A 10548-nucleotide genomic window follows, 5' to 3' on the forward strand; every position below is an offset into this window, starting at 1 on the left:
GTTCCTTGAAAGTAGAGTTGCAGGTAGGCAGGCTAGTGAAGGTGGTGTTTGCTATGCTTCTATTTATTGGTCAATGCGTTGAGTACAGAAGCTGGGACGTCAAATCGTGACTGGACAGGACATTGATTACGCCATTTCAGGAATTCTGTTTTAAGTTTGGAATTCCCTGTTCTGATATTGTGAATCTGGAAAGAGTTGAGACAAGATTTACAAAGACTTTGCTAGGGTTGCAGGATTTGGGCTGCAGGGAGAGGATGTAAAGGCCAGGGTTAATTTCCCTGGAGAGTCAAAGACTCAGAGGTGACTTTTTGGAGATTTATAAAATCATGAGGGACATGGATCAGGTGAGCAGCCAGGGTCTTTCCCCTCAGGTTAGTTGGTTTCAAAACAAAATCACATGGGCTTATATTGAGAGGGCAAAGATTTAAAACTGATCTAAGGGGCAAAGTTTTCAAGCTGAGTGTGGTGTGTGTGTGGACTGAGCTGCCAGATGATGTAGTGGAGGCAGATGCAATTACAACGTTTGAAAGGCATCCGATTGGGTACATGAATAGTTATGGACTTTCGGCCCACTCTCTCCGCTTATTTTCTTTCTGTGTGAGCCAAGTCCTGCGTGCTCTTTAAAATAAAGCAATAAGAAAAAACATTTAATCTTGCACTTTTAGTTTTATTCTAACAATAAGTGGATAAAGTATACAGAGCTCTGGGTCGAAACCTTTCTGTCCCTGACAAACTACTAAGTCAGTCAGTTCACAAAGAAAAAAGACTTCTCTTTGTCCCTGATCCAGTCTTTTATACTATACAAAACATCATACCATCACTCAATTGAAATTATCTTCTCATTGGCTGTTGCTCCGATTCCATTCCCCGCCTCCTCGCATTTCCGGCTGTCCGATCTCACGTGACCTTCCCTTTTTTGGAGACAAAGGACCACCATGCGGCCTCCTTTTGAGCACAAAACGGCAGTCTTGCCCACTTCCGGGGCGCGAAACGGCAGATCACCTGACCTCTCGGAGCGCGAAACAGGGAGACCACATGACCGCGCCAGCGTCCCGGAACATCACGTGATCATCCACTGCGCGCGCACCAGAGGACCACGTGACCTCTGAGCGCCGAGGACATGCCCCCAGGCCCGACAATTTAGTTTTCCAGGTAAGTTAATTTTTTTTTATACATATATTTACAATAGGAAGAGCTTCTAATGCTGGCAAATGGGGCTCCATTTGTTGAGGATTCCTAGTTGGCATGGACAAATTGGACCAAAGGTCTGTTTCTGTGCTGTACATCTCTGTGACACTAATAAATGAAAATAAGATGTGTTCCTCTTTTGTGGAGAGCTAGCAGAAGCACAGATATTTGTCCTTGGAGCTGAGAAGGTTAAGCTGTGATTTTGACCAGCTGCAAATTTGTTTCTAGGATATTTTAATTTGCAGAGAGAGGGGAATTGTTAACAATGTCACAATTTTAGTAACTATTTTCAGGTAATTGGGAGATAATATGTGAATATGTGAACATTATTTTATTCAGTAAGTTCTGAGCATCTGGAACAGTCTGAATATCAGCTGGACACAGACTCAGCAGTTATTCATAAACAGATTTGGAATTTTACATTTTAAGGAAAGATTCGGGGGCTATGGGCAAATGGGCAGGGTATTGGGACAGATTTGCAGCATCTCCAGAGGGAGAGAGTACAGCCCCAATGGGCTGAATAGCCCCCAGCCCCTGTGCTCTGTGATACTGCCCCATTGACTGTGAATGTTGAAGCTCATCCGAGGGCAGAGAAAGGGAGGATCCCACCACTCACCTCACAATGGGCCTCGGATGATTGATGTCAGTGCAGCCCAATAGGGGGCAGAGTGCAGTACTGGAGGACCAGGTCGTACCAGTTTGTCCTCCAACCAATCTGAGTGAATGAGGGCATCCTCAAGGCTGGAACTAAAGAAAGGCACATATCACAGAGATTTGAGAAACTGGAAGACATGAGATAGGGAGCGTTCTGTGGCTGTTGAGGAATTATATAAATAAGGAAGAGTTGTGAAGCTGGATGAGGTGACAGTGATCGGGAGAGTTGAGGATGGAGGAATTTAGAGTTAGTGAGTATTAGAGTCATAATGTTATACAGCACGGAAACAGGCCCTGTGGTCCAACCAGTCCATGCCGACCATAATTCCAATCTGAACTAATTATACCTGCCTCCACTTAGTCCACATCCATCTAAATATTTCCTATTTATGTCTGTATCTGAATGTCTTTCAAATATTGTAATTGTATTCACAGCTACCACGTCCTCTGGAACTTCATTTCACATGTATAATTTTTTTTAAAAACCCTAATGTCTTTTCGCAAATCTTTCTTATTTCTTCTCAAAATGAATGCACACGCGTTTTGAATCCCCCTCTTCCCCCGGCTATCCCCCTTATCTACACTCTTTCTGATTTTATAAACCTCTAATAAGGTCACCCCTCAACCTCCTGCACGTCAGTGAAAAAGTTCCCAGCCTATCCAACCTCTCCTTAGAACACAATCCCTCCATTCATGGCAACATGCTGGTAAATCTCTTCTGAATCTGCTCCAATTTAATAATATCCTTCCTATAACAGCACAACCAGAACTGGACAGAGTATTCCAGAAGCGGCCTCCCCAACATCCTGTACATCCTCAACATAACGTCCCAACTCCTGTACTCCAAGGTCTGAGCAATGAAGGTAAATGTGCTGAGCACCTTCTTAACCACCCTATCTACATGTAACACAAACGTCAAAGACGTGAAGCCCTTGGTCTCTTTGTTCCCATATCACTACTCAAGGCCCTACTTTTATTGAGTGTAAGTCCTGACCTCATTTGTTTTGTCAGGATGTTATACTTTGCATTTATTCCAATCCAAAAAAAAAATTACTATAAAGGCAGTAGGTGTATAATTAAGAGGGAAATCAGGAGGCAAAAAAGGGACGTGAGATAGCTTTGGTGAATAAGTTTAAGGATAATCCGAAGGACTTTTATCAATACATGAAGAACAAAACACTAACTAGCGAGAAAATAGAGACGCTCAAAGATCAGCAAGGCAGCCATTGTGTGGAGCTGCAGGCGATGGGCAAGATAGGGAAACAAGTATTTTGCATTTGTGTTTACTATGAAGAAGTACATGGGAGATATAGAATGTGGGGAAATAAACGGTTACATCTTGAAAAATGTCCATTTTACAGAGGAGGGGGTGCTCAATGAGTGACTAAGGAGCTGGTGCAGGGGAAAAGGATTCACATTTTTTGGATCATTGTGGCCTCCTCTGGAGTAGAGTTGACCTGCATAAGAAGGATGGATTGTACCTGAATTGGAAGGTGTCTAATATCGAGGCAGGGAGACTTGCTGATGATACTCGGGAGGCATTAATCCAGTGAGGGAGTGGGTGTTAACCCAAGAAGATAGTGAGAAAAGAGGTATGTCTGAGACTGGTACAGTTCAGAAGTAAAATAGTCAAGGCAGGCAGGGGCAAGACACAGAAGGAAGTCAGACTGAGCAGTTGCACTGCATTTACCTCAATACAAGATAACTAACAGGTCAGGCAGATGAGCTCAGGGTATGGTTTTGAACATGGCACTGGGATATTATAGCAATTATAGAGGCATCACTCAGGGATGGATAGGACTGGCAGCTTAATATTCCAGGGTATAGATGCTATAGAAAGAATAAAAAGCGGGACAAGAGAGGAGGAGTGGCATTTTTGAGTCGGGTAGCATTATGTTTTTGCTTAGGGAGGATATTCCTGGGAGTACGCCCAGTCAAGTTATTTAGGTGGAACTGGGAAATAAGAAAGGGATGATCACCTTATTGGGGTTTTCTGCTTGGATTTCGTCTGGGTTCTCGGGTTCCCCCCCCCCCCCCCCCACAGTCCAAGGATGTGCAGGTTGGGTGAATTGTCCAGGCTGAATTGCCCATAATGTTCAGGGATGTGTAGGTTGGGTAGCCCTGGGAAATGCAATGTTAGAGGGGGAGATTAGGAGGCTCTCAGTATCAATGTGATGGGCTGAATGACCTGCTTCCACACTTGGGATTCTCTGATAATTCTACTAGTTATAAAATAGTTACAGAAAATAATAGACCAGATCTAAACGTTAAGGTTCTGAACTGGATGAAGGCCAATTTTGATGGCACAAGGCAAGAACTTTCATCGGGGCCCTCAAGCCTGCTCTGCCATTCAGTAAGATCAGGGCTGATCTTTTCATGGCCTCAGCTCCACATTCATGCTCTCTTTCCATAACCCTTAATTCCTTTCCTGTTCACAAATCTACATTTTGCCTTAAAGGCATTCAAGTTGATAACGTCAAATGTTGCACTCAGCAGGGAATTTGACAGATTCACAACCCTTTAGCTGAAGAAGCTCCACCTGAACTCAGTCCTAAATCTGCTCCCCCTTATTTTGAGGTAATGCTCTGTAGTTTGACTTGCCCCCAGTGGAAATAGCCTCCCTGCTTCTATCTTATCTAATTTCTACATAATTTTATATGTTTCCTCTCCAACCTCCCATTCTTCTAAATGACAATGACTATAGAACCATTTTTCTCAATCTCTCCACATACACCAACCCTCACAACTCCCAACTCAAACTAGTGACCCTCCTCTGCACCCCCTCCAGTGCCAGTACATCCTTCCTAAGGTGAGGGGACCTAACCTGTACACTGCACTCCAGGTGTGGCCTCCCCAGCACTCTGTACAGCTGCAGCATAACCATCCCTCTAGCAAGGAAGGACAATATTCCCTTCACTGCCTTAATTACCTGCTGCACCTGCAAACCAGCTTCCTGTGATTCATGCACAAGGACACCCAGCTCCCTCTGCACGGCAGCCTGCTGCATGTTTATCATTTCATCATCCAGTTTGCTGTTAGTCCGACCAAAATGGATGACCTCACATATCCCAACTTTGAACTCCATCTGCCAGATCCTTACCCACTCTCTTAACCTATCTGTATCCCTGTGCCGACTTACAATGGACTCTGCAGATATTACTTTACTCCTCTTCGGAGCAAATGTGAACTCTGATACCGTATACTTGGTCCTCAACTCCAAAACATCTGTGTAAATTGCAAACAGTTGTAGTGCCAATGCTAATCCAAACACCCATTTATCCCCATTCTTTATTTTTTGTTGGTTGACCGATCCTGTATCAATGATAATTACCCATAATGCTGTGCACCTTTACCTTATACAGCAGCCTTTTGTGTGGCAACGTATCAAATACCTTCTGGAAATCCAGGTACACCACATCCACCGAGTCTGCCTTGTCAATACGCTCGTCGTATCCTCAAATAATTCCAGTAAATACATTAATCATGACCTGCCTTTCGTGAATCCATGCTGTGTTTGCTAAATGAGACCATTTCTATCCGGATATCTCACCACTACGTCCTTGAGAGATTCAAGCAGTTTCTCCACGACAGAAGTTAAATTAATGGGTCCTTTTTGAAAAATAGTGGCACCACATTTGCAGCTTCCAGTCTGTCAAAACCACATCAGAATCCAACAAATTTTAGTGAATTATCATGAGTGCATTTGTTATTCTCTTTCTTCCTTAGTCCCTGGAATGCAATCCATCAGGACCAGGAGACGCATCTACCTTTAGGCTGTTATGTTTCCCAACATTACCTCTTTACTGGGAATGATTGCTTCTCTGTCCTCATCTGCCATTGCCTCCATAGGCCTGTGACAGTGAGAGTATATAGACAGTATGTTCCTGTTAAGGCCAAGGCTGGTAGGTGTAGAGAATGCTGCCTATGGCAGGTACATAGAGCTGATACATCAACTGTGTTTCTGCTCCCACAGATACCAGTGATTAATGCCAAAGCCCTGTTGCCTGTGGAGAGGGTGATGTTTGACTTTCTCGTACAGCTGCAGTTTGTGTGGTGAAGGTGTTCCCACAATATGGTTGGGTAAGAGACATTACAGAGTATTCATTACAGCAACAGTGATGATTTGAAGATCATGTCCAAAGTAAGAACAGTTTGTAGTTTTATTTTCATGCTTATAATTTCACAAAAATATTATTGGGAACTTTAGACATCAGGCCAGAGAAGGATGATATTAGGTCAGACAACCAAAAGCATTGCCAAATAAGCAGGTTTTGAGGAATGTCTCAAAGGAGGAAAGCAGACCTGTGAGGTTTTGGCTGCGAATTTCAGACCTTGTTGATTTGGCAACTGTAAAAGCAGCCACACAGGTGAAGTAATGAATTAACAGATCATTGTGAATCTCGAACAGAATGGGTTGTCGAGGTCTCAAAGGGTGTGTGATGCAGCGAGCTAGGGATGGTCACAACCAGGAATTACATCAAGGGTGGGAATTTTAAATTGAGGGATGTGGGCCGGATGCTGGCAGGTGAGACTAGATTGGGTTGGGATATCCGGTCGGCTTGGACGGGTTGGGATTGAAGGGTCTGTTTCCATGCTCAACATCTCCGAAGCTCTATGTTGTTGATTATGAATAGCAGCCTTTTGATGGATCAACAAGTTTTGGAACGAGGGAGTACTTGGGCAGCAGAGATTTAGTTTTTCTTGAGATGACAGGGAGGTTGAATGTGGGAAGCTGGCCAGGACTGTGTTTGTATAAGGAAGTCTGGAGATAACACAAGGTGGATGAGAGTATATGAGCTGAGACATGGGTAGAATCAGCTAGAAATAGTGGTGTTGGAGTGGGACTGGGCTGTCCCCCTCACCTCCCCTCTAGGATTCAGCTGGTTGTCAGGTTGTGAATCAGGCAGTAACACAATCGGGAGCTGAGTGACCCTGGTGGAGCCTAAAATGTGTGTCACTCAGCTGGCTGTTGCTGAGCAGCTGCTGCTTGGTAGCCCTGTTGGTGACTACTTCCATCACTTTACTGCTGATCGAGTGTGGACTGATAGATGGAAATTGGCTGGGTTGGATTTGCCCTGTGTTTTTGTGTTGAACATCCCTGGGCAATGTTCCACATTGTCGGGTAGATGCCAGTGCTGGAGCGGTACGTGGCTTGGTGGGTGGCAAGTTCTGGAGCACAAGCCATCTGTATTATTGCCAGGATATTGGCTGAGCCCGTAGCCTTTGCACTACTTAACCATTTCTTGATGTTATTCAAACTGGCTTAAAACTCGCATCTGTGATGTTGGAAACCACTGGAGAAGGTTGAGATGGATCATCCCACTTTGCACTTCTGGATAAAGATTGCTGCAAATGCTGTTGCTGTATCTGGTGCATGGATGTGAGAGGCCCCTCCATCAGTAAGGGTGGGGATAGCTGTGATGCTTCCTCCAGTGAGTTGTTTAATTGTCCCTCACTGTTCGCAACTGGGTGTGGCAGAGCTGCAGAGCTCCGATCTGTTCCATTGGTTGTGGGATCGTTTAGCTCTGTTGCTTGGTGCTGATGCTGTTTGATATGCAGATGGTCCTGTTTAGTCGCTTCACCAGGTTGGCACTTCATTTTTAGGTATGCCTGGTGTTGCTCTTGGCATGCCCTCCTTTCCTGTCCATTGTGATGGGTGAGAGCGTGATGTACAAACCCATGAGGTTACAGATTGTGCTGGAGTACAGTTCTGCTGCTGTTGATGTCCCACAGTACCTCAGAGATATCCAGTTTGAAATTCTACATCTCTTTAAAGTCTGTCCAATTTAGGACGGTGATAGTGTCACTCAACACAATGGAAGTTTTTCTGAACTTTAAGCCAAGACTTGTGTCTCCAAAAGGAATGTGTGATGGTCGCTCGTACCGATACTGTCATGGACAGATGTATCTGCAGCTGGTCAATTCATAACAATGAGATCAAGTATGTTTTTCCCTCTTGTTGGCTCCCTCACCACCCACTGCAGACTCAGTTGAGCAGCTATGTCCTTTAGGACCTGACCAGCTCAGTCAGTAATTCTGTTGCAGAGCTAGTCTCGATTGTGGACATTGAAATCCTGTACCCAGAGTACGTTTGACACCATTTTACTTCCTCAGTGCTTCCTCCAAATGGTGTTCAACATGGAGGAGAAGTGATTCATCAGCCAAGGGAGGATGATACGTGGTAATCAGCAGGAGCCATGAGACTTCCTGATGTCCGGAGTCAATGCTGTGTTCTCCTAGGGCAAATCCTCCCTGTCTGTGCCACCACCTCTGCCTGGTCTGTCCTGCAGGTGGGACCGGACATATTCAGACATTTCAGGAGAAAGTGAAGACTGCAGATGCTGGAGATCAGAGTCAAGAGTCTGGCGCTGGAAAAGCACAGCAGGTCAGGGTGATTAAGGGCTTAGGCTCGAAACGTCGATTCTCCTTCTCCTCGGATGCTGCCTGACCTGTTGTGCTTTCCATCACCACACTCTCGATATCTAGGGATGGTGATGGTGGTGTCTGGTCATTGTCTGTAAGGGATGATTTCATGAGTATGATTATGTCAGGCTGTTCCTTGATTGGTCTGAAAGACAGCTCTGCACATTTTGGCACCAAACTCCAGATGTTAGTCTGGAGGACGTTGCACCATCGAGCGGGCTGATTCTGTGGTTGTATTTTCTGGTGCCCTGTGAGATACCGAGTGGTCCATCCAGTTTCATTCCTTTGTTGAGACTTTGCAGTGATTAATACAGTGAGTAGCTGGCTGCGCCACTGTCAGGTTGGCAGGATTTTTTTTGCCATTGACAATAGTTCCATGGAGATCAGGAGATTCCTACTTCCAGTTATTTTTTCTTGAATTCAGATTCCACCATCTGCCAAGTTAGGATTCGAACCAGGACTTCCGTCGTTTGCTTTTATATTTTGGATAAAAGTTAAATACATTCGGTTTGTTCACTCACTTTAAATATCACTTACCCATGTTTTATTGCTTTGTGTAACACTGTCCATCATCCTGTCTCCTCCATCCTTCTCTCCAACAACAAGAGTTTGGAGCACATGGAGTTTCTCTGTCACTAAGACTGAGATAATCCGACCTGCTGCTTCACCCCCCTCCCACTAGCCCATGGAACCAAACTGCCTCATGTGGTGTTCCCCGTTTTTGTCCTAAACTTACATCTTCCTCCAGTCTTTTGTCAAGCATTATCAGAGCTCATCTTGACCCTTTACCCTAATTTCACTAAACTATAGACTTTCCAACTCTCTTTCCTCATCATCATCATCAGTCCCCCTCACCGATTCACAGATATTGTTCCTTGTTCTGTCTTTTCTGGTTATGTCCTTCTCTCCCAAAATCCTGCTCCATCTCTACTCTCCCTTTCCTTTCTGAATTCCTTATTTGGTGTCCTTGGTCCCTTCTGTATCTCACGTACGTACTGCCAGGAGGTGACATTGTGCAAAAGCACCATGTTGGGTTTCACATGTACACTGACGATGCCCAGCTCTCCCTCCCCATCATCCCTCTCCATTACTCAGTTATCAAACTGCTTACCACATTCCCACTACTCGATTAGGTGCAGTTTCCTCCAATGAAACATTGTAATGGTTAAACCAATTGCCTGACAAATTCCTTTCCCTTACTGCTGAGCCTCTCCCTCGCACTGGGAACTATGCAGCAGAACTACACTCTTCACAATATTGCAGTTGTATCTGACCCCAAGGTGACCTTCTGATTAGACATCTACATAATCCCAAACACCAGGAATTCCAATCTCTTAAACGTTGTTTGTCTCCTCCTCATCCCAGCTCCATTGCTACTGAAACCCCTTACCCGTGTCTGTGTTGCCTTAAACTTGACGAATCCGAAACAGAACACTTGATCCTGTGACTGACTCAGAATCTGGTTTCAAACTCCCACCTCAGTATTTACCCTCAGAGACATCAGTATTTATTCTGTCAAACCCCTTAAGAATCTGGTGGTGCAGTCTGATTGTAGGTTGTGGAAATGGCAGAGGATGATGTGTTGTATCTGGGTGGAAGGTAAGGACTTGGTGGGGGGGTGTTCTATCCTCGTTGCAGTTGGAGGTGTGGATTTCAAAGGCAGAGGTGCGGAAAGTGGAGGAGATATAGTGGATGGTATTGAACAGATGGGAGGGGAAATTGCAGTCCTTTAATATGGGAGTAAAAAATGAGGTCTGCAGATGCTGGAGATCACAGCAGGCCAGGCAGCATCTCAGGAATAGAGAATTCGACGTTTCGAGCATAAGCCCTTCATTCCTGATGAAGGGCTTATGCTCGAAACGTCGAATTCTCTATTCCTGAGATGCTGCCTGGCCTGCTGTGCTTTGACCAGCAACACATTTGCAGCAGTCCTTTAATATGGGGCCATTTGGTATGTTCTGGCTTCACTGGAACTCTGCAGTAAGCATGAGATAGAGATGTTGGCCAGGGAACAGGCTCGTGTGTTAAAGTGGCAGGCAGCTGGAAGCTCGGGGTCTGTTTTTGCAGCAGAACGTAGATCATCTGTCGCCATTTCCAGCACCTCCACTGAGATGCTGCCAGACACAGGTTCCTGTCCCCTCCATTAACAGCTATGCACCCCCCCGCCCCCCAGCCAGATCGTAATCCACTCCTTTATCTTTCCAAATGTTCTGGTCTCTCTTTGGGTTCTGTCCCTGCCCATTATTTACTCTTTAACCCCTATCTCCTACAGTACAAAGATCT

This window comes from Hemiscyllium ocellatum, unplaced genomic scaffold, assembly GCF_020745735.1.
Source record: "Hemiscyllium ocellatum isolate sHemOce1 unplaced genomic scaffold, sHemOce1.pat.X.cur. scaffold_118_pat_ctg1, whole genome shotgun sequence".
Classification (NCBI taxonomy): domain Eukaryota; kingdom Metazoa; phylum Chordata; class Chondrichthyes; order Orectolobiformes; family Hemiscylliidae; genus Hemiscyllium; species Hemiscyllium ocellatum.